Source organism: Alligator sinensis, unplaced genomic scaffold (genome assembly GCF_000455745.1).
Source record: "Alligator sinensis unplaced genomic scaffold, ASM45574v1 scaffold242_1, whole genome shotgun sequence".
In the NCBI taxonomy this organism is placed as follows: Eukaryota; Metazoa; Chordata; order Crocodylia; family Alligatoridae; genus Alligator; species Alligator sinensis.
The window spans coordinates 452,571-476,792 of NW_005842320.1; positions in this window are offsets into that span (position 1 = coordinate 452,571).

A 24,222-nucleotide genomic window follows, 5' to 3' on the forward strand; every position below is an offset into this window, starting at 1 on the left:
TCAGGTGGATACCATCTCTTCCCAGTAAATCTTCTTGGAACATCATCCTGTGGTCAAAGAAGCCAACGCCCTGCTGGTGACACTACCTGTACAGCCAGGCATTGATCTGTAGGATGTACCTGCTCTTGCCTGGGCCCTTTCCCTTTACCAGAACAGAACACCTGAGCCCCTGTCCCCTTCACCCTTACATCCAGAGCTGTGTGTAGTCACTTTTGATCTGCTCAGGGTCTCCTGAGCAGCAGACTTCCTCAGACAACAGATCAGGTTGGCAGATGGATTCCTCTACCCCCTGCAGAATGGATTCTCCAACCACCACCACCCATCACTTGGTGGCGGTGGTCCCGATCCTTCCCACCTTGGGGAGGTCTGTCCTGACCTCCTGAACTAATGGAACATGCCCCTCCCCTTCTATTGCTAGGGCTCCATATCTGTTCTCCAGATGAACTCCTGCAGGTGGAGATGAAGATTCGTGCTTGCTGCAAGCAGTCACAAGCTTCCAGCTTCCACCTTCCTGGGGATCCATGTCCTCTTCCTTCTCTAGCACTGCATCTGGCAGTTCTTCCTCTATAGTCCCAGAGGTCTCTTCCAGCATTGAAGTGATAAACTCATGGCGGAGGATGCTTCGGAGCCTCACCACCTCCTCCTGTAGCTCTCCTGCATGCTGCTTGAGACACCCCACCAGGAGGCACAGCTTACGCTGCAGGCAGTCCCCCACTTGGCTGTCAGTGGAAGGAACATGCAAGCCACAGTCCCCACAGCACCAAACTTGGACCTGGGTGGAAGCCTCACTAGTGAGCGGTCCTGCCTGGATAGAAACCTGACGTACAAGCAGAGTGGTTCTGGCATCATGATGTCCTCCAGCCATTTCCCTGGGTCTCTTAAATCTGCCTTTTCTCTCTTGCTGCCCTTCTTCCAAGAACAGCTTGGAAGCTGGCCTGTTTACTGTTCCTTGGCCCCAAAGGTTCTTTTTCCCTGCTTCCTCACACCAAGCTGAAAGGCTCTCCCCTCAAAGGAAGGGTGTGGGGAGGGGGTGTTGGGGCAAACTAACCTGCAAACTGCTTGACCTGCTTGCTGCCCATATTCCCTGACTCCCTTGTTGCTTGGGGAGTTTCCTTTTATATCATGCTGCGCCCTGGATTGACTCCAGCCCCTTGTTAGGGTTTCTGTCAGGCACAGGCAGCAGTCACTCAGCTAGCAACACTCCCAGCTTCTCAGAGCATACACCCCAAGCACACACAGCCCACCAAACAACACTTAAGAAGTGAAAATCATGGGCAGCTCTGGATCACTTGCCTTTCCTGGGCAGGATCTGGTGTCTAGTGCCTGTTTTCTCTTCCTCTTTCCCTTCCTCCTCTTGTTCCCTGCCTGCAAACTGCTTGCCCTGTTTGCTGCCTGTGTTTGCTGACTCCCAAAGAACAGTAATTGCTGACACTGGAAATCTTTAAGCTTTTTCTAGCATTAATTCAGTTATTTAAAAATATGTTATCTCTTCTTAATATAAGAAATATTTTACTGAAAAATATTCAGTGAAATGCAGAAAAAAAATGCTTGTTAAAATTCATCTTGATCTCATGCAGGGGTTTAGGTTGTAGCCGTGTTGGTCTAAGGACATAGGCAGACAAGGTTCCTTGGGTGAATTTGATATCTTTTATTAGACCAACCCAAATGGTTGGAGAATAGTTATTAAGCAAGCTTTTGGGTTCAAAAACCCTTAGTCAGGCTAAGGAAGCTGCAGCAGTTGGTGTGTGCTCGTCCTGGATGGAATGAAAAGTAAACAAGCCAGGGGCTGGGCTGGGCTGGGGAGTCAGTTGCCAGGCAGATTATAATGTATCAAAAATCCAATGTCTATGTAAACTTAAGTTATGGTAGCAGAGGAATATTATTTTTTGTACCTTTTAAAGCAGTGATTTCTGGTATGTCATACAGTAGGCAAATTTATCTTGCTTAGAATAACCTGCCTGTGGTGTTTGGAGTTCTTTGAAGACTCCTATGTAATTTCACTGTGCAGATGATGTGGATTTCTTAAGAGGTTCAACTTCAGACTTTGTATTTCCCTTTTATGATTAGGAAGAGAGGATAGGGAACAGCCCTCTCATCATTTATATATCATGACCCTGCAACTCAGAGCCTTGGGCTATTATTTCAAAATCCAATATATTCAAACTTTGGCCTCAGAGAGCAGTAGGATCAGTACACAAGAACAATAGAATGATAAATATAGAATTTTCATTAAGGAAAAGACTATATCCTGTCATTTTTTTTTTTTTTTTGAATCAGTGTTCAAAAGAGGATATCAGGATTTACAACTCTCAGTATCCTTTAACTTTTATTCTTCTGGCAAGAAAAAAAGTTGACTGTATTTCTTTACATGTTGTGAGTGAGGCATCAACACAGAGAAATAAAATTTTAATATATGCTAAAGGGGAGATCCACGAACACTGACAGTAATTTAATGCAAGTCAATTTTGAGCCACCCATAATTACTGTCATGATATGGAATACAGCTTACTCTAAGGGACAGCTTGTGTAAAGTGATATAGATCCAATTGCAGGGCAGGAGGTTAGCCAGGGTAGCTTTTTAGCTCTTCCAAGCTGGATTTTGCCTTCCTTTGTTGACTGCTGGTTTCTGCAACAGCAGATTCATTTTGTCAATCAAATGAATCCTGTCTAGTAATCAAAACTTTGTGTCACAACATACTAAATTAACAATAATGGTATTTAGGTCAATAGTGGTACCACATGCAGATCTGATATAATTGGAAATAAGGTATTGTTATCTGAGATATGCTTTTAAATATGGGTGCATGCATGGACATAATGCACTTTTTTTATTTACTAAAGATGGGATCATCTGGTGATGTTTTGGGTATTGCAAAACTTTAAAAATATTTTAATGAGTAGATTGTGTTGTAGAAAACATTTACAAGTTTTAGAACCATTTATCCCCTAATTTAAACCATTGTTTTTCAAGGGAATTGGATGGAAGTGTGTGGTTCATAAACAATAAAGATTCATGTTGAAAAATAATTTTGTGCTCTTTCTACACCTCTTGAGGATAATGTTAAAAAACCCATCCGCAACCCAAATGTGTAATGTCTTGTAAAAGAACTCAAAGCTTAAATGGTTTGGGTTCTGCTTTAAATCTGGAATTTGTGAGATATATATATTACTGGGATCAAATTTGTCAAAATAAGTTACTTTGTCCCATGTGCATGTGTACATTTAAGCATACATATATTTAAATAAGAACACATTATAGTTGGTGTGTTTAGATATAATTTATATGTGAAACCAGAATATGTACAGTTTTTATTAACTAAAATAATTTCTTTGTAAACTTGCCAAAGCTGCTTTGTTTTTCAGTTGAGGAGAAACTAGTTTAACAATAGGTCTTCCTTTTGTTAGCTGACATGTGGCATAAATATTTCTGTCTTGCATTGCTTTTGATGCAAAAGAAAAAAATACAAAAATAACATCAGTTCAAAAGTTTTCTGCAGACTTTTAGTTAACAAGGGTTTAAGTGGCTACAGCTCTTTTACTTGCAATCAAATGTAATAAACCTTCTTCACTGCAGAAGTAAAATTCCAGTGAAAAAAAAGTTGGAAGCTCACACTTACACCATAAAACCTTGTTTATTGCAACCATCAGTCTTCGAAGATATGCCCCACAATGGGATTTGGTAAAGCCATTACAAGGTGCCGTATGAGTTCCATTTGCCTACAGTAAATAGAATGTCAGAAGTGTCAGGGGGAAATAAATATCGGGCTGGTTAAAAGGGAGCAGAGATGGCTCAAAGCATCATTGAGAGGATTGATTTATCTGGCGTGCTGTAATGACTGCAGATGTGGATCTGTTATTCTAGATGAGCAATGAATTTGATGAGCTGATAACACAGGGCCAGAGAGGCCTGGTTTTAATTACTGATGAGGAATTTATTTGTGAAGCATTGTGATTTACTGTGGGTTTGTTCTGTTATTGACAGGTGACCTTGGGGCTTTTCTCTCTTGAATAAAAAAACAAAAAACCCCACAATTTTTGTTTAAAAGGAAGACCATTTTTTCTGTGTTAAGAATATGCAGTTATTTTAAATACGTCACTCCTTTTCAGATAGCGTCCATGTCTTACGTAAGTGTTAAATATTGTGCAACTCATTAAGAGTTTTGTATGGGTTTATGCTTTACTAAGTAAGGCAAACTTTAGTTCAGGAGTATATTTTAATGGATGTGGTATGAGATTTTAAGCTAATAAAAGAATAGTCAGGGCACATGATTTACATGTTAAATTTTCATTTAATTTGGAGTATATATCATCTCCTATACGAGGAAGATGCTGTTTTGCTGTCCCGGCTTGCAGTTCATTATAGCAGGAAGTTGACATATACTAGAGCTCAAGAAAGTTTTGATAAGTGCATTAGCTTTACTTTTTTAGTACAGTTTCCCTCAGACTATGTCTCCTGGCAAGATGTAGATACTAGTTAGGCACACTGTCGTTGACGTTTGTGTTGCCATTTATTTTTACATATGTACTTTATTTGATTATGGAGCCTTGTGGTTTAATTTTTCTTTTTCTTTTCTTGTCTTTTTAAATCTACACTGCAATGGGGATTCTATATACAGTGTCACCTTTTCTGCCTGCTCTTTCACAACTGTACAGTATTGTCCTCCTCAGGAGGCAGTCTGAGCTCAAGAGCATCAGGATTAATCGCAGTAATTTCTGTGTACATGCTGCCAGATCAAGGTGCAAACAGCACAGATGTCTGGTTTATAGATAATGCTTACTGCATGCTAGCTCTTTTAAAAGTTGCTAAAGAGGAACAGGCATGGAAGGGAGCTCAAGAGGTCATGTAGTCTATTCTTCCAACCCAAGACCGCACAAGTTATGCTTAAAATTATAACATATGTAATAACTTTAAGATTTTTCAAGGAAAAACTTGGATTAAATCATGAGGGTACAAGTTACCTAATTTTCTTTTGCATCCTTGATAGCATACAGTGTTTTGAAGAAAGTTGCTTTTATTTTCTAATGGGTAACATGAGGTAAACCGTTCATTGATATCTGTATTGAATATAATCTCAGATAGGAAAAGAATCTACCCCTCTGTCATTCCTCCTCAGCTGAATCTAATTAAATTTAAGGCCCATTCAAATTTGATGCAACGGGTATGGATAAATTACAGTGAGGTAAAAGGAAGCTTACCTTAAATAGAAGTTGCCATTCATAACTGTTCACATGCCTACCCTACTACTGTGCAGTAAGCAAAAGCAGAATGGTTGTGGTTTAACCTTATTTCGCTCATAAAAAACTAATGTTATAGTTTATCCATTTCTGTAGGGTAAAAAAGGCACGTAGGCATGTGCCAGCTGATCCACAGTAAACCCCAACCCCCATTTTAGGTCTGACTTGTTCATTCATCCATGCCTTACCTGCTAGTACCTTTTGTAGAGGGGTGCAGGGAGTCCAGAGCTTGTCAAAAGGAAGTAGAAGCTTATATGGCCCGTTCACTCTCACCCAAGAGTAAGGAACTGTTGCATAACTAGGGTGCCCTGAATTTTGAATCGGCGGAGGAATGGGTCAGGGAGTAAACTGATTCGTACAGCACATATCTCAGTGGAAATCCAAGTGGGAGTCGATGCTTATTACAGCGCTGAGGCATCTGCCTCTGTGATAGCGTGGGGAATCCCTGGACAGCACAGCTTTATTTTTAATGAGCTGTATTGCCAGACCCAGGAGAAATTGAGTGTGATAGGTTGTTCTGGACTGCCATGCTGCCAGCCCCATGCACTTAAAAAATTATGATCTCATCCCTAAAAACCATAAGGTCTTTTCTTTGGTGTCTCCCCTTTCCCCTTCTTAGAAAGATTTCGAGTGTTTGATTTTTTTTTTTTTTTTTTTTTTTTTTTTTTTCCTTTTTGTTTTTCAGTCGTGGTTATCCTTGGGTCATGGTCTCAAACTTTTATCTGTAATCATTAAAATTAGAAGGTGAAGATTTTCAGGCAGTCACATGTATCAAATAGTGTGGGTGTTAATGATAATACCAAACAATGTGAGAATTAATGATGATATAAATATTGGCTACCTTGTGACTGCTCTGGAATCTGTTTCCTACCTGATTTCTCTGATCCTCCACTTCCACAAAGTCTGAAGGCTGTCCGTCCTCCTGCTTCAAGTGGAAAGAAATCCCTCCCCTGTGAGATGATCAGCAATCACTGATTGCAAAGAGGTAACTGTGGTGTCATTTGAGTATTTTTCCCTTTACAGTTTTTTTTCTTATGGAAGGGAGAGGAGTTTACCCCTTCTTATAAAAACATGAAGTGTGGTTCAGAGATAGTTAAATTAAGCACCTATGATTTAACCCTGTATTAATACCTTAAATATTGTCTTTAAATAACTTTTTTTAAAAATAGTTAACTAATATTCTACTTGTGAGTATAACTGACTTTTAAGGATTTTTTTTTTTTAAAAACTCTGGATTTTAAAGCTGGATGAATGATATTTTCATAGCTCTTAAAACATGTATGTTCAGTTAAAATGTAAAGAAATCCCTAGAATAAATTTTCCCTTAATTTGTCTAGAAACTAGCGCAGAAGATATGCCAAGTTTTTTCATCAATTTGAATGACTGTTTTCTATGTTTATTAGTTAATTGTTGGGAAAAAATGAAAATAAAGGGTAATTCTGCTCATTAATAATGAGGTATTGTGGCTGGTTGTTGTTTAGGTGAATTTTAAACACCCTAATCTACTTATCAGTATTTCCTGGTAATCAAGAGGTTCTTGTAAGGGTATGTTGTTAGTGTGCTGATGAATTTTCAGCATTGTACAGGGCTCTATTCACTGATTTTTATCAGAGGACTAATGCATAGGATTAGGAGTCTGCCTAAATCGCGGAGGGGACTTACCAGTTTTTGTGGTTTGATCAGAGTGTAAAGTTTTAATTCCATGGAAATTTCACAGCAGGCCCATCCTTTAGTGCTGATTCGTGGAGAGGCCCTACCCCTTTGGTGCTGGTTGGCAGAGAGGCCCCAGGGTCAGGAAAGAGGAGGGAGTAGTCACCATCTTGATTGCTGGCTGCCCTTCGTGTGGCCCTGCCTCTTGGTGCTGATTGATGGAGAGGCCCCAGGGGGGAGGAGTTATGAGGGAGTGGTGGGGCAGCCATCATCTTGATTGCCTGCTGCCCTTCATGCAGCATTGCCACTTGACCCTGGTGGACAGGCCCTGGGGAAGGAGGGATGAGAGGGCAGCCACCATCTTGTCTGCTGCCCTTTGTGCCATCTCACCAGCTGGCATCTTCCCCTATGGGGAGCCAGCATTTTGTTTTTATTAAATATTTTTGTTGGTTTTGCTGATACTATTGGATTTTGCTGTTTTGGCAAAACTGCAAATTAAGCAGGTCCCTACATATGATAGCATTAGAAATGAAGGAAAGGCCTAGAGTCTTCATTGTAATGGAGAAAAAAACCCTGCAACAAACTGAACAAACTGTTAACATAAGATGACAAATTTGCAATATTTTTAGTTCTGTTTCAGCTTCCCAGTGTATTCCACCAAGGTGCTCTTTATATTATGTAATGAAGATTAAGTTCTCATAGCATTTCTGATTTCCCCCTAACAGCTGTCTTCTGAGCCTTCCTCCTATAGTATAGAGAGAGTCTTTATGAGCGCAAAGGAGATGACAGTTCAGGTCTTTTTTCCTTTACCACAGAATTACTGACCCTATTCTCTCAAAGGTTATTATATTGTGAGATATAAGGGCATTGAAGCATTTCATTACAAGTTTGTTGTTTGAATCTGGCTGGGGCAAGCTATACTGGGAACTGAACAGATGTTCTCCATGAAGAGGTCTGATGCTGTTGAATTATCATATACAGGCATTCACTTTAACTTTCCAAGACACCTTAGTTATAAAAAGAGTTATTATATTTTTAAATATATATCTTTTTCTTGCATAACACTTCAGTGTCATGGTCCATATTCTGTTCTAATTCTATATATATATATATATATATATATAGAGCTTAATCCATCTGTCTGTGTGTCTGCCCATAATGCTCTTGGAGCACTCTGACTGACTGTCTCAGCAGCCAATAACAATGCTTACTGAAACAACCAATCAGAGTGCTCTGTGGGGAACAGTGGGGACAGAGTAGGACAGTGGAGCACTGCCATGATGGCAGGGATAGAGGGGATGGAGCAGGGAGCAAGGCAAATGCTGCTGGCCTTGCACCCCCAGCCCATATATATATATTTGAATGTTAGATGCCTATTTTTGGGAAGAGTATCTCTACCACTCATTCCCTCCCAAAAAGAGAAGTTTTAATGTGGTTAGCTAACAAAATACAGCAATGGGTAATAGTATTTGGTCCCTGTCCCCCACCACACTTTCCCCTTTAACTTTTCTCTGTACTTCAAACCCTCCCCCCCCTTTCACAATTCTGTACAAATGTGTGCTGCAGCACACACACAAACTTCAAGGTATCTCCTATATATACAGTCCCAAATAGCTGTATATATGGTGTATTCTTAAATTAATATTTGTACCAAAATATGAATATTAATTAACAGATTAATTGAGAGAGAAACTGAAAGGTAATTTTATCTGAGCTCAACTTTATTTTAAGTACATAAAACATGAGTAGGCAATTATTTTTGCCCACAGGCCACATAGGCAGTTCTGGGGAGCTGCTGCAGGCCAGTCAGTATCCCCCCCTGAAACAGCCTGGGGCCCACATGCCACCGCCAACAGTGCACAGTCCTTGGCCTGTCCCTCCTTCTCAGGCAGCCCAGGCGGTGGCTCCTTCTGGCTGCCACCGCTGCTTGCCTCAGCCCCATTGTACTGGCAGGGACCTGCACCTGCTCCAGGCTTGGCCTGGTGGAGTGGACCAGTTCCAGACCAGCTGCTGTTAGGCCCTTCTTGCTGTAACCACCTAGAGCCCACGCCTGGACTTCCCCGTGGCTCCTCTCTGTCTCCACACCTCTGGGCCACCCAACAAGACAGTGCTGGCAGTGCAAAGGAGTGGCAGGGCAGCCTGGGCATGGACTCCAGATGGCTACAGCAAGAAGGGCCTGGCAGCGGCGAGGGCAGAGGCTGCTTTTCCCCTGTGCTGAGCAGCAGCTTCTGCCTGGCCTCTGCTGTTGCTGCTGCTGCTCAGCGTAGGCAGGTAAGTCTGGAGCAGGTGCAGGGAGAGTCAGAACTGTGCACAGGTTCTGGCTGCTCTACAGCTGGTCCGCTCCACTGGTCTACTCTGCCGGGTGCTGGGTGGGCTGACGTTGGGGCTGTGCATGCGGGTCCCTACCAGTAAGTACTGCAAGGCTGGGGTCAGTGGTGGTGGCAGCCAGAAGGAGCAGTCCAACTAGAAAGGCAGTCCAACTGCAAAGCTGTCCCAGCCCCACTGTGTGCCCAGGGGGTGGCAGGATGCACCACTGACTGGACAGTGCCTAGATCAGGCAGAACCAAGGGACCCTACTGTGGGTCAAACAAAGTCCCTCCGTGGGCTGGATCCTGCCTGTGGGCCGTATTTTTCCCACCCCTGACATAAAATCATAGGAAAGTAGGGTTGGTAGAGACTTCATTAGGTCACTTAGTCCAGCCCTAGATACAGTCAAGGCAGGATCATCTGACTAAACCATCCCAGCCAAGTTGTCTAGCCTGCTCTTGAAAATTTCTAGGGAAGGAGATTCCATAGCTTCTCTAGGTATCTTGGTCTAATATTTGACCACTCTCATAGTCAGCAAGTTTCTCCTAGTCTCCAACCTAAATTTTCACTGTTGCAGTTTGAGGGCATTGCTCCTAGGCCTGTTCCTTATGGTACAGGGAAAAGTCTATTTCCATCTTCTCTAATTGTCCACCATGTATTTGAATATTGTTATCAAATTCCTCCTCAGTCTTCTCCAGATGAAATAACTCTAGCTCTTTCAGCCTTTCCTTACAAGTCAAGCTTACCAGCCCAATAATTTTTGTCATTGTGTGCAGGCCTCTTTCCAATCTGTCCACATGGCTCTTGAACTGTGCAGTCTAAAACTGGACATGGTACTCCAGGTGAGGCCTCACCAGTGCTGAATAGAGCAGAAGAATTGCTTCCCTTGATTTGCAAGTGGCAGTCCTGTTAATACAATCCTGTATACTGTTGGCCTTTGCAACAAGAGCACTCTACTGTCTCATATTCAGCTGTATGGTCTACTGTAAAACCCAGATCTTTCTCTGTATTACTGAAGCTTATCCAGTCATTCCCTAGTACATATGATTCTTGCTAATTTCAGCATAACTAGAAGTATGCTTCTAGAAAAATACAGAACTGGCATGAGTGCCTGTTTTAGGTACAAATACCATGTTTGCCTTCGTAGAGGACCTGCTCCTTCTCTTGTTGAAGTAAATTTAATTTTATCATTGATTACAACAGGGTTAGGATTGGATCCCATGATAATAAATAATTGTGATCCTATTTACAAAATCCATTTTCTGTGTGTAGCCTTGCCTTTAACTGTACACTTAAACCATAAAATGCAATATTCTGGGCTCTGAAAAATCAGAGAAGACTTGAAATCAAAATGTTTCTTTTGGAAATACTGGAAGATAGAAGTGGAGATGGCTGTCTATAAGATGGAGTGACTGTTTCCCAATTTTTTTTTCTCCTTTGTATGTTGGATGCTTGAAACTTCTATGTACTTAGCAGTTTAAAGACATAACAATTAATTTAAAAAATCTATAGAAAAGAAACTATTCACGTATTTCATTATGTATATTCTACTTGCTTGCTACTGTACAACACAATGCAGTCTTCACTTCGGTGTCTTGAGGTCTGTGGTCTTTAGCATTACTAATGGCCCTGGCAAATATTACACGTAGGATACTTTTAACCTCCCAAGGGAGCTAGGGACAAGTCAAGCATTGGGCTGGGTGCAGTGAGTTGTGGGGTGCATCATGGCCTGGCACCTTGATGTGTCTTGTTCCATAGGTCCTGAGGGAGCTTCAGGGTCAGGCAACCAATCAGCCAGGCTTGTTTGTGCCTGTGTGGGCTGCCAGGCACAGGGGAGTTTTTAAATTTCCTGAGAGAGGGGAACCCCTAGGCTCCCCTGAACAGGAACCTTGCTACCCCAATTGGGTTAGCAAGGTTCATTTTAAAATAATAGTGTTCTAGACAGTGTAGCATGACAGGATACACACTTGTTGGTATTCATGGTCAGATCCCACTGGGCCATTATTTTAATGTCTGCCAAGGGCCTTATTCAAGAGCAATTTCCAGCAGCTTTGAAGAAAGTTTCAAAATGTACACCTGGATACTATTATTTATAAATATGTTAATTGCCTTTCTTCTTGTATAATAAAATATACAACCAAAGGTCCTACCAGAAGACTTTTTTCTCTTGGATTTGAGGTCTAATGCATTCATATATATGCTTGAAATTTGGTGACGGTGTCCTTCACAGTCTATGGTGGAAGGGAACTGCTGTTAAGCACTGATGTCTAGGTCCCTGGCAAAAAAAGTGCAATTGTCTCTTTGCTTTAGCCACTTGTGTATAACAGTTGGAGTATCATAGTGCATCTTTATTAATATATGCAGAATGCTTACTACAGAAGTGTAAGTCTACTGAAGTGTATGTTAAGATAGAGACATTCAAACAACGCAGTTTACTATTAATATCTGAATGATCACATGGGTTTCTGACAGATGTGCAGGCCCCTGCTCTAACTCGTAGTGCTTTACATAAAGCGCCATGACTTAGAGCATTGCCCCCCCAACTCAACAGGTGTTTGCCTGTTGAGTTGGGGCAGGGGATCAAGCCTGCCTGAAGCAGAGGAGCTGCTCCTCTCCTCTCCTCTTCCCCCCACCCCCACACCCAGTTCTGGTGCTGTCTGCAGGAAGGGAGCGGGGAGTGAGCTGTGGGCTGGGGTTTGCCTGGCCTGAAATGGAGAAGTGGGGACTAGGGGCTGGCTGACGGGGGTGGAGTGGGGGGAGGGAGGCTGAGGCAAGGGGGCTCCAATCCACCCATCCCCCTTCCAGCTTAGGGTGGGCAAACCCCAACTTGCAGCTCACTTCCCTTCCCTTCTACCCCTTCCCTTCCTGCAGACAGCCCCAGTCGTGGGGCTCGGTTGCATTAGCCCTACCTTGATCACATGACAGATTAACTGTAGGTAACACAAGTTTCCTAAGGTGCCCTCATTTGGTGAAGGTTAATTTGTCATGTAATTGGCCACTTTAATAGTGTTCTGCAGCTGTGCATGTGTGTCATGGCATGGCTGTAGAGCGCTTTCAGGGGGCCAGTTGTGCGACAGGTGTAACTTCTTATCTGAGCCCACAGTGCTGTTCAGGCTTAAACAGCTGCTGTGTTTTGGCACAGGGATGGTTGCAGTGGTCCCTTTATACATTGTGCTATAAAATATGTATTTCAGTTTCATATTTCACAGCAACACTAAGTACACCTTGCTTTAAGACCAGAAACAAAGAATAATACTATATCCAGATGAAAGTATTAGAAGAATTTAGGTAGCACAAATGACAATTACTTGAGTCAGAATCTCTATTGTTGCTAAATTAAAGGTGCTATGGGTTCTTTAACAAAGAGTATATGGTGAGAACTTTGCTCTCCCACTTCTTTGGAAAACTGCATGTCCAGTACAGTGTCTGCTAACCCCATTTTCTATGTAATTAGCTATGGCAGAGGCTGAGCTATCTTCTGCACATTTAAATCTTGTATCAAAAAATTGTGTATGCAGTGCATCTACTTATGTGCACATGTGTGCATGCACGCACACACACACACACGTGTTGTCATTTAAAACAAAGGGGTGCAAAGAAAAAGCTTAAAAAATTAAAAAACATATCTACTGGTGTTTGCTCCAAAACAAGAGCCTAGTTCCTCCTCTTCTGTTACCTGTCTAGTCATGTAAGACAGAGATAATATTCTTTCTCACACTGTCTGCATCCCAAACTGCCACCAAGCAGACACTTCCATTTTTAGTATATCAAAGCTTGAAACTTCACTGTCACTATCTCCTCCTCTGTCCTATGGGCCCCAGTTTAGTTTCCCTTTTGATACTGGGGCTGGGGTCCTGATTTCTAGTAATCATATTAATTGGACTTTTTACACCATGATAATATCCCAACTGTGAGATGCGCTATCTGAAAATGGAGGTCTGAATTTTATTTCTAGTTGCAGTAAACTACATCTGGAATAACTAAAGCCATTGGAGTTGCACCATACTTACACCAGTGTAGCAGATGGCAAAATTTAGCTCAGTAGCTTTTGTGCACTCATTTGAAAACCAAGGTAAGAGAAAAGCAAAATAAAAATCCAATTCTTGATGGCTTTGTTAAATGCATGATCAGGAATGATACATCTTTAATTCTAGCCCTTTTTACTGTCCCTCTTTGTAGGCCAGGTTAGGGGAAGCTACATCCCTTATACCTATGATCATATGTCCTAGGTGATCATATGTCCTAGTTGGCTGGAACAGTCCTGGATTTTGTCGGCTGGTCCGAGCCAGTTGAATAAAAATCCTGGAATTGCAGGGGCATGGGGCAGAGTTTGGGGGGGTGGAGCAGCATGGTGTGCCAGGCAGGTGGGAGGGCAGGCCCTGTTGCTGTTGTGCAGGAGCAAGATGGGCAAACTGGAGTAAGTGACACCCCACTTGCGCATGCTTAGCATGGCTCCTCCTGAGAAGCGGCTGGATGTGGGGGGCGGGCTGGGCAGTGCTCCAGTCTTCCTACCTTGCTCCTGCCCAGCAGCAGTGGTGTCTGCCTGGTGCCCCATGCTGCTCCATCTGCCCACTGGACTGCGCCCCACATCCCTGCCTGTCCGCCTCTGTCTGCAGCTATACTGCTGAATTGTGGGGCGGGGGGTAGTGTCCTGGATTTCCTTAAAAATAATATAGTCACCCTACTTATACCCACCTTCCAAACCTGATCCAACATATTGATCCAAATTGTGTTTCTCTCTTGTGACAAAATCATTGACTTAATGAAGAAATGGAGACTTTGACAAATGAAAATGCACTCATGAATTGACAAATGAAAATGCAGTCATGCATTTCGTTCTTTGACTTTAAGTTAGGAAGCAGGTACTTTAGGGTTACCATATTTCCAGTTTAAAAAAAGAGGACTCTGATTCGTGCAGGCAGTGGCAGAGTGAGTCTGGCCCTGGTGCGGGCAGGAGGGATGAGGGAAGGCCTGTGGCACCTCCCTACCCTGAGCTGGAGCTTCTGCACTGTGCCGGGTGACCTGGCCACCCCCTCACCTCCCCAAGCAGTGTCTTCTGGCCACTCCGCCCTGCAAGCATGGACACTGGCCCCTGTGCTGCCAGCTTGGCTGCAGAGCTCCCTGCTGCTGTCAAAAACCCCACCCTTTCCCCTGCTGGTGGGGCAGGTACCTCCTCCCCTGCCCCTGTTCCCCTTGCCTTGCTGCAGACTGAGCTCCAGCCCCAGTACCCAGCCACCACCCCCCAGCACTGCCAGGCACCTGCCCAGCCTGTCATACCCATCCCCTCCACACACCTGTGCCACTTGCACACACACACACTCTGCCACACATGCACATACATACACAACCTTCTGCCGCACACACGTGCACCCATTTCTGCCACACATGCATGTGCATCCACCTCTGCCACACATGCACACACCGATCTCTGCCACATGTGCACACACACATCCTCACCTCTGCCACATGCATACAAACACATGTGCACACCCCCACCTCTGCTGCAGGCACGCATGCACTCCCACCTCTGTTGCACATGCACACACATGCATGCACACCCCCCCACCTCTACTGCATGCACATACGCGCATCCCCCCACCTCTGTTGCACGCACGCACATGCCCCCTGACAGTCCCCAAGCCCTGGCCGTCCAACCTCCGTTCCCCGTAGAATTACCTCCATCCAAGTGCTGAGGCACATGCCCTCCCCCTGCTCCCGCCAGTGGAGTGGAGCAAAATCCTGGACATTGGTTCAGATTTAAAAAAAACCTAGCCAGATGGAGATGGAAGGACCCAAAAAGAGGACATGTCCGGGAAAACCTGGATATATGGTAATCTTATGCTAACCTGTCTGTGGTGCTACTTGTGATCGCTCACTCTATCCTGGTGAATTAAAGTGATCCCTTATTAATGATTCCTTATTAATCAAACGCAGATCCTACTTTTAGAAACCAAATTTACCTGTGGTTAGTTCTATTCAAATCTTTGGAGTTGTTTCTCTCTGCATGGGGCATCTCTGTTCAGTCTTAGAGCCTGCACTTTCTCATATTGAAACTGAAGACAAGCTTTATGTTCATGTCAATGGGAGCAGGTTTGAATGCTAGCTATTATAATTTTATTCTTTGAAAGTTTCTCTCCAGTAGCCCATGGGGGCTGTTTGTAGTGTAGTATGCAGCAGGTAGAAGTAAATAAGATTTGTTCATGTACTTTGCCTGCATTGGTCTGAAAACCTATTCTGAACTGCTTTATTTGACCTTGTTTTGAGTCTGCGCAGTCCTAAAATTAATCAAGATCACTTATGCTTTTAATTTTTTGTAGCTGGTATATATATCCTGGATGTCATATGCTGAAAATGGTATTAAAATATGTTGAGCATATTTAAACAAGGCAACCCTCAAACATTATTTGTTGTGACTGTGTGTACCATATTATTCTACTTGTTAATTGTAAATGTTCCACTTTAATTGCACATTTTTTGTTGACTGCATGTAAAATTTTTTTTTTTTTTTTTTGTGCTAAACTAAAAAGGAGTCGACTTACCACATAGCCCTGTAGAACAACGCATACACCTGGGGTCTGGGGGAACACGACAGCGGTGGCAGGAGTGTGGCAGCAGTAAGCAGGGAGCTCCTGCAGATGCTGCTGGCGCTGTTGGTGGTGGGGGTAGGAGGTGGCAAGTGCCGACCAGGGGTTGGCGACCACCCGCAGATGCTGCCGGCAGTGTCAGCGGTGGCCAGCAGCGATTGCTGACCGCTTGCAGATGCTGCCAGCGGTGTTGGCGGCGAGGTGGAGGGTGGTGAGTGGGAACTGCCGATAGGCACCACCGGCAGTGTCGGTGGTGCTTTTTCTCAGAGCGTGCACCGCCATGCTCGGGGTGCATGTGCACCTGCGTGTACTCCTTATGTGTCACCAGTGCATTTGTGAAACAGGCTCATTGTACTGTTGAGTGTTAATACTGTTGCTTCAGTATTAAGTCCCAGGCTACTGAGAAATCCCAGGTGTTCATCTATAAGAAAAACTAAGGCTTATGAAATAAATAAAGTTCAAACTCCAAAAGAATTAAATGCCAATAAGCAAGTGTTTTCCTCAAATTATAACCTGTATAATGTAAAAGGAGGTAAATATGTTTAAAAAAAAATTTATTTACATATAATATTTGTAAAAGATATTTACTTTAAGAGAAACGGCAAAAGGAATAGTGTTTATTCAGATGTTTTCTTTATTGACTGACATATCATTTCATGTCATCTGAGATGGATGTTCATCATATCAGTATTTCTGCTTATTTATCATTCTGTCATACCAGTCATACTTCTGAAATTATGATTTCAAGCATAGTTCAAATACATAGATTAAGAGAAAATAGTAAAATATTAAGTTTTCTTACAGTAAGTCTTTAAAATGCTCTGATTATTGGCAACATAAATAACTCACTGGACACAAAGCAGCTCTGTTCATGGAGATTCTCCCTCTCTGGTTGAGATTTCATGTAGAGGCAAAAAACTTGGACTGTAGAATCAGCCTAAGATCATACTGTTGCTTGAATTTTTTTCCAACTCATTGCTCTGTGAAATGATGGAATGTAGAAAACAGTTGCATAGTGAAACTTTTCTCCCCTCTACAAAATTGATACGGTCCAAATTTTATAACCAAATATATATTCATGTATAAAAATAGTATTTTAATAATTTTAATGTATGGAGTCCGGTTACTTGTGTTAGAATAAAGACTCGATATTTCAGAAAATGTAAGCATTTAGAGTTTCACAACTTTTACCATGAAGACATACTCTGATAGATCAGGGATATTCATGGTTTGGTTAAGTGAAGTCTTTGAATAAGGGAGTTGAAATCATAACGACCAGATAACCCATGAAGTGAGTAGGGAGTAGCCTATGAGGATGGTTTGTTGACAGCCTTTACTACGAAAATGATTTGTTCAATCTGTTTGATGAATAAATCCAAATAAAGAGGAGGAAGAAGTCAGGGTAGGGAACAATTTGCTGACTGATGGGACTAAAACATGCATTAATTTAAGGATAGGCATAAATAACTGTTTACATATTTGGAGCCTAAATTTCAAAGTAGTTTAGAATGGTTTAATGGAAAGTAAATAAATAACCTTGTAAGAAAAAGGAAAAATAATATTAATTCATGTATTTCTAGAATGAAGTCCCACTTTCACAAGCTTTTCATTAAAGTGAGAAGCACTAAGGAATGCTTTGTCAAGTCAACAGACTCTCAAATATTAGATCAAACTAGGATACTACAATATTTTTGTTAACTTAATTTTAGAATGTACTTGCAGACAAAACAGGCAATGACTTTTTTATAAACCATATTTATTAACAAATCTAATTTATCAAATTTAAACATATGTATCCTAGTGAATTAGATATTTATTCTAGTATTTTTATCAGACTGGAGGATATTTAAAAATGACATTTTTAAAGTTTTATCTCTTTACAAAACCAAAAGTACATTCTGAAAATCTTATTATAATAACTATGGAACTGATGGAACTTAACTTAAAAAAAAAAAAAAAAAGTTAAAAAGTGCTTTTAAATTTGTAGCCATAGGTGCTGATGTTTCTACTACAATTTGTAGCCATAGGTGCTGATGTTTCTACTGTGAGCGCCACTGTGACATCCAGTTTAGAAATAACCCAAGAGATTCTTCTGGTCTCTTCCTTCCTAAAAGGGTCTCAGTTTATGGGATTTGAGTCAAAACAGGGCTGAGTGCATGTTATTTGGAGTATTTTGAATGTGGATCTGAAGCAGTTTGTCTGTCCTTTGCTTCACAAGATTTTTTCTTTAAAAAACAAAGCTGGAGCTATGAAGTAGCCTATTTGTCCTAAAACTTATGAAAAGAAGGGGGAGGGAGTGCTGGGACCTATCTTTATAACAACAATCAGCCTTTGTAAGGTTTCATTCCAGGCTAATGGCTGGTGAAATTGTTCTGGGTAGTTAAAATGAAATGAAATGAATTAAAGAACATGAAGGAGAGCAAGCAGAATGGTTTATTGCTTTTCTTTGAAGGCACAATAGCTATACTCTGTCTCTTTTTGTTACTCATATCTGTGTGGCGGATATTTAAAGTCAGGGTTTTGAATAGCATGATGGCTAAATGAGGGCTATAAATCCAGAACTATGGTGCAAAATTCTACTGCTAGCAAGTACTAAAACACAATGCCAAAGAGACTGGGGTCTAAAATTGTTTTTAACTGATGAATATGTAGAGATTAAAACAAAGTACATGCCTCCCTTGACCTTTTCCCTCCTCCCTCCCCCACAATAAAAACAAACAACAAACAAACCATATTAGGGATGGACAAGAATCATAATCAATTACAATTTAACCAATATTTAGCACATAGTAGTGCTTCTCATTCATGGCATAATTAATCAATATTTTCCTCTTATAAAGTGTACAATAACTCTATTTTAATGCTTAACCAAAGGAGAATCTTATGTAACCAAATATTTAATTTATTGGAAATGTTGTAAAATTAGTGTATGTAGTATAATCTGCTAGCAAAAAAAGTTCCTAGAATTCTATATGAAAGAAAATAATCTCCTTTTAAATATATTAGCCAAGTGACTGCAATATAAAAGTTTCCAAAAATGAGATAATGTAGCTTAGAAAGCACCTGGTTTTAAAGTTTTTGGTAACAGCTGAAAAAATAAAGTGTTGTATCAGGTTGGGGTCACATTTGTCTAAGAAAAACTAACAGAAGGATTTCTATTGTCAACACAAGAGATGAGCAGTATGATAAGGGCAAATTATACTCTCTGATCTACCCCTCTGTTGCAGAAGTGACTGGAGATTAAAGCCTCAGTCTGGAATTTCATTACTTTTATACATTTTTCATGTATGGCAGTACTTGCAAAGAAAAAAAAAAGCTGTTAAGGAGGGTCAGAATTTTACATGCAAATATGAGGTTGTTTTTGACTGAATGTGTACGTGTCTGCTTTGATACATTTATTTAGAACATGAGGTGGAATTATGTATGTAGTATGTAAGCCATAGTCTATACAGCAGCCCATAGTGATAGTATGTGTAATTTGCTGATATTTTTGTTCAAATTATGCAAAAGAGTTTTTTTTTTCTTTTAAAGTTTCCTTTTTAGTATTGGAAGATACTTTTGAAATTTTGGTCAGAAAATATAAAAACATAAACTTTAATCTTTTTTTATTATTCTAGAATGAACAGTCCATGATGAAGCCTATGAAAAGTTAAATAATTTGGGGGGAAATTCCATATTCCTGTTAATACAAAATGACTGTTTTGAAGAGTAACAACTGTAGAACTTAGCTGTCATTTAACAAATAAAGATATGCAAAAATATTAGTGTCTGTACTTCTAGTTTGCAAAGCACTAGGGGAGGATGTACCTCTTTTTTCTGACTATATAGATTAGAGGTGTTAAATATATTACCTATAGCTGGATCTGACCCACAAAGCCTTATTCCTCGCCCCTGGTGCTGCCCCTTTTGCTGTGCTGGAACATCCCTGTACACAGTACCTGGGACTTGTGCCACTGGTGGCACACACTTGGGCTGGCATCCCAGTGGGTTCCACCTGTGCTGAATCAGGTATGTGGGTGGTAGCAGGGGAGGCCCATGGGCATAATGTAGCCCATGGACCAGTCACATGCTACTAATCCGGTGTTTGGGGCCAGATGAGTTTGATACTGTTGGTGTAGATGGACATTCTTTCCTGGCTTTGCAATGGTAACTGAGCTCATTTTTCAGTAACTAGTGGAATTTTTCCTCATCCTTTTTTTTTTTTTGATACTGAAAACACTTTCCCCTGGCTGCCAATTGCCTGTAATTTAACAGACAGTCGATAAAATTTATGGGTGTGTGTGTGCGGGGGGGGCAGCATGGTGCAAAATCTGAAGTGCTAAACTCATTCAATGGGCCAGATGAGTGGCTCAGGGCTGGTCAGAAGTCCAGATCAGGCCCACAGACCCCCTTGCTTTTCCCTACTCCAAGCATACCTGATCCAGTGGCTGCTTCAGGTTATCTGGGACCCACACTGTATGCAGTGCAGATCCTGAAATGGGTGCTGTGTGTGGTGCAGTCTAGCCAGAGTGGTAGCTACTGTGCTGCACGCAGTGCATGCTTCAGCCCCTCCAGATCTGTGTTGCATGGTGCTTCCACAAGTGCTGTATGCAACATGGGTCCTGGATTGGCTGGGGTGGTGCCCCATGTAACATGCATCATAGAGTGGGTGTCACGTGTGGTGCACAGTGCAAGTCCCAGGTTCTCAGGTGTGATTGGGGATCAGTTACATGGGCCTGATCCACCCCTGACCTGGCCCCACACCATGTGTGCCCACTGCCCTATGTAAGTTTGATAGGACCCAGGGGTAGCACTGGGGGCCAGACAGCATGGCTCCATGGGCCGGGTTTGGGTGTATGTTTGACACCCCTAGTGTTACCCCTGTACAGTACAACCCTGGCTTTAAACACCAGTATTAGGATGTCCTAATGAACTCAGTCATGTGTGAACTCATCTCTCCACTAGATGAACATTTGGATGACAAAATGAGATTGTTGAGGCCCTCAGAAGGCTTTTTAACAGGGGTTGTACCAAGAAACTGAAAGAATTGTCAGCTCAGTCACCAAATCGCTTTGTCACATTTATCTACCTATGCTTCACTTTCCTAAATGTAAAATAGGGAAAATAATCAGATATTATGAAGAAATGTTGAAAAGATTTATGGATATAAGGCTGACCAACTGGTGGCCCATACACTGCATGTGACCCCCCAAGAGGCTCTCCCCCCACCAGCCCTCTTAAATTATCCTCCCTGGACTTATGGTCCAGCTGCCCCTCCATGCTTTGCTCTGTTGCTGATGTTGCTGAAGTCCCTAGGTTCCCCCTTCCTTTTAATTTCTGTTGCTTGACCCTACCCCTTGGGCAGGGTAGAGCTGCACAGTCTGCAGGGCCGGGGTAGCTTACAGCCCATGCCATTGAATGCAAAATAACCAGAGTCCATCCTGGCTAAATGAAGACACTAAAAAAAATCATTTTTATGGTTATGAATTTTTAATTTAAAAAATATTGTATATATATCTGAAAATCTTTGTTTTTATCCCCAAAAAGTCTATTAAAAGACTTGTACAGTATTTACATAATGAGCATGCTACACTTAGATTGTGTTTACTTTAATAAAATTGCTCACTGCTTCACTCTGATTTTATCTTTGCTTGGATAAAAGAGCAATCCAGATATAATAATAGTCTGCTGGGCATAATGAATGAGTAGCCGTCTGTGTGCAAAATGTAAGAACATCAAATTAATCAAAATATAAGATGTTTTTTATTCTTTAATATTGACTGAATATTTTCTTTGCTGAGTTCAGTTGACTTAGTTGGGTAACTTGAGTTTCATATTAAAATACAATAGAGACTCTCTCTACCTTTAAAAAAAAATATTAACCACATTTTTTAAACAGAACAAGTACATGCTGATAATCCTGATAAGTTCTGGGGTTTTTTTGGTTTTTTTTCTTACTCTTACAGGAGTGCTAATACTAGGTGTATATTTATGAAGATTAACTGACTTGGGGTGGTTGCAACAATTAGCAAAAAGTAATACAAACCAGAATGGTTTATTTCTAGTCCTGCCCAGTGGCCTGACTCACTGTATAACTGAAGATAATTGGTCTCGGAGACCAGACATTATCCTTAGAAGATTTCTTTGCTCTACAGATACAGTGCTGCTGTTGTACAGAACAGCTAGTGCCAGAGAGTAAAATCCAGTTTTATTATTTTGTTTTGTGATGAAATATTTAACATTTAACTCTGAATTTTCAGTACATTTTTATAGTATTGTATGTGTGCATGTATGTGCACGGTAGTAGACTGTTCATATTCTAAATTTAGCCCATTTACATTTTTTATATACTTTGGACTCCTTTTCACAATTGTCCTTTGTTGAGGAGCATCAGAGGCTGGGATACTGCCTTGAACTTCTTCTTAGCAGATCCCTCACTGCTAAACTAGCCATCATATAACAATCATTTGGTACCTGTTCATCTGGGTTGTATTTAAACTTGCAATCTAGAGGTGAAAGGCCCTGTATTTGGTACCAATTTCTCAAACCATTCAGTCCCCTCCTCTCCCTTCCAATTAGCTTATTGTTTGTCACTCATGCAAAATTCAGGAATGTTGTCAGAATATTTTTTCTGATTCAGCCTTGTGATTCATCTCCATACTTTGCAAAAGTTTAAAAGGTTGTAAGTGAAAGAAACTAGATTATGCTATTTTGTCTTAACATATTTTTAGACTATAGTTAATGTCACTGATAAAATTCTACAATATATTAATGCAATGAATTCACAGTAATTTAACACTGAAGAAAGAGCTTATAATATTGATCTTTCTGGGTTATTACATCTGCTTTTAAAGGTAAATGAAGCATTAACACCTAAGACTGCAGCATTGATCATAACATTGTCACTGTAAAAGCCTTACTGCTGTCAGTTTACTTCTGAGATAATATAAAGAGCAGCCTACCTTTAAATCAGGTGATTAACTTGCTTATTCTTACTGGAGCTACAAAGGAGCATTTCCAGTGAGTTTGAACAAGGAGTAAGTTTGACAAGTAAAGTTATGACCAGCCAGTGGGAGTTTCCTTAAAGATGTCATTAGTTGTCCAAATGCTATTTATGTTTATCCAGTGATATAACATGTTTGTGCATGGTCTTAAAACTGTTTAAAATAATTTCCAGGAGATACATTTGTGATGTGTTATTTATCAGGTTGTGGAAATAAAATTTTAAGACCTGTTCCAGTTTCAGCCATGTGAAATTTGTTCCAGAAAACTTTCTCATTGGGTCTTCTGTTAAAGAAAATAAAAAGTGACTAGTGATTTTTTTGAGTACCCAAACTGGTACCAGTAAGGCTTAGAAAATTATAAATATTTACCTTTTGGAAATCGGAGCCATATTAGTGGCTTCTGTTGGGCATCCAGAATCACTAGTTGCTTGTGAAAATTTCTGCTCTAGTCTGTTTATGTATCTTAGGTCTTATTACAGGCCATTCTATCCGGCCCACAGGGCCCCTAAAATTTTTTGGAAAATTAATATTTCTCTGCCCTTGGTTCCTGTCAAAAATGACAGGAACAGTTCTACCAGAGGAGAGGAACCAAGGGCACGCAGGGGAAGCCCAGTGGGGTTGCAGCCCCACATTGCAGGCACTCGCAGCCCACGTGGGGCTGTCCGGAGCAGGCACAGGCAGCCCCATGCAGGCTGCAAGCAGCTACAGCACGGGGTGGGGCCCAGCGGGGTTGGAGCCCAGCTCCAACAACAGCAGGGCCTGCCTGGCCCTGCCCCCCAGCTGGAAGCCCCAGCCGGAGTTTCTGGGCTGGGAGCACGTGGCTGCCCTGGCGCAGGAAGCTCAGGTAAGTGGGGGTGGGGGACCCTGGGCAAGGAAGGAGTGTGGGGGGGAAGCAGCCCCTCCCCACCCATGCCCGGTGCCCCGTGCTGCATGTGCTTGCAGCCCACGTGGGGCTGCCTGTCTGCTTCCCCCCTGTGCTCAGCTTTTTCCTGGGCTTCTTCCCTGTGTGGAGAAAAGCAGCCCCTTGCCCACCCCGTGCCCGGTGCCCCACGCTGTAGGTGCTCGCAGCCCATGTGGGGCTGGCTGGAGCAGGCACAGGCAACCCCAGGTTGGCTGTAAGCGGCTGCAGCGTGGGGTGCCAGGCATGCGGTGGGGAGGGACTACTTTCTCTCCAACCCTGCACACAGCACCAGCTTGTAACCTGGCCCCACTGCCAATCTGGCAGTGGGGTGGGTTACAAGCTGGTGCTGAGTGTGAGGAAAAGTGGCCCCTTGCCTGCCCCATGGCCAGTGCCCTGTGCTGTAGCTGCTTGCAGCCTGCCTGGGGCTGCCTGTGCCTGCTCCGGACAGCCCCGCGTGGGTTGCGAGTGCCTGCAATGTGGGGCGCCGGCCATGGGGCAGGCGAGGTGCCACTTTTCCCCGTGCTCAGCACCAGCTTCTTCTCTCCTGGTGAGCAGGGAGTTG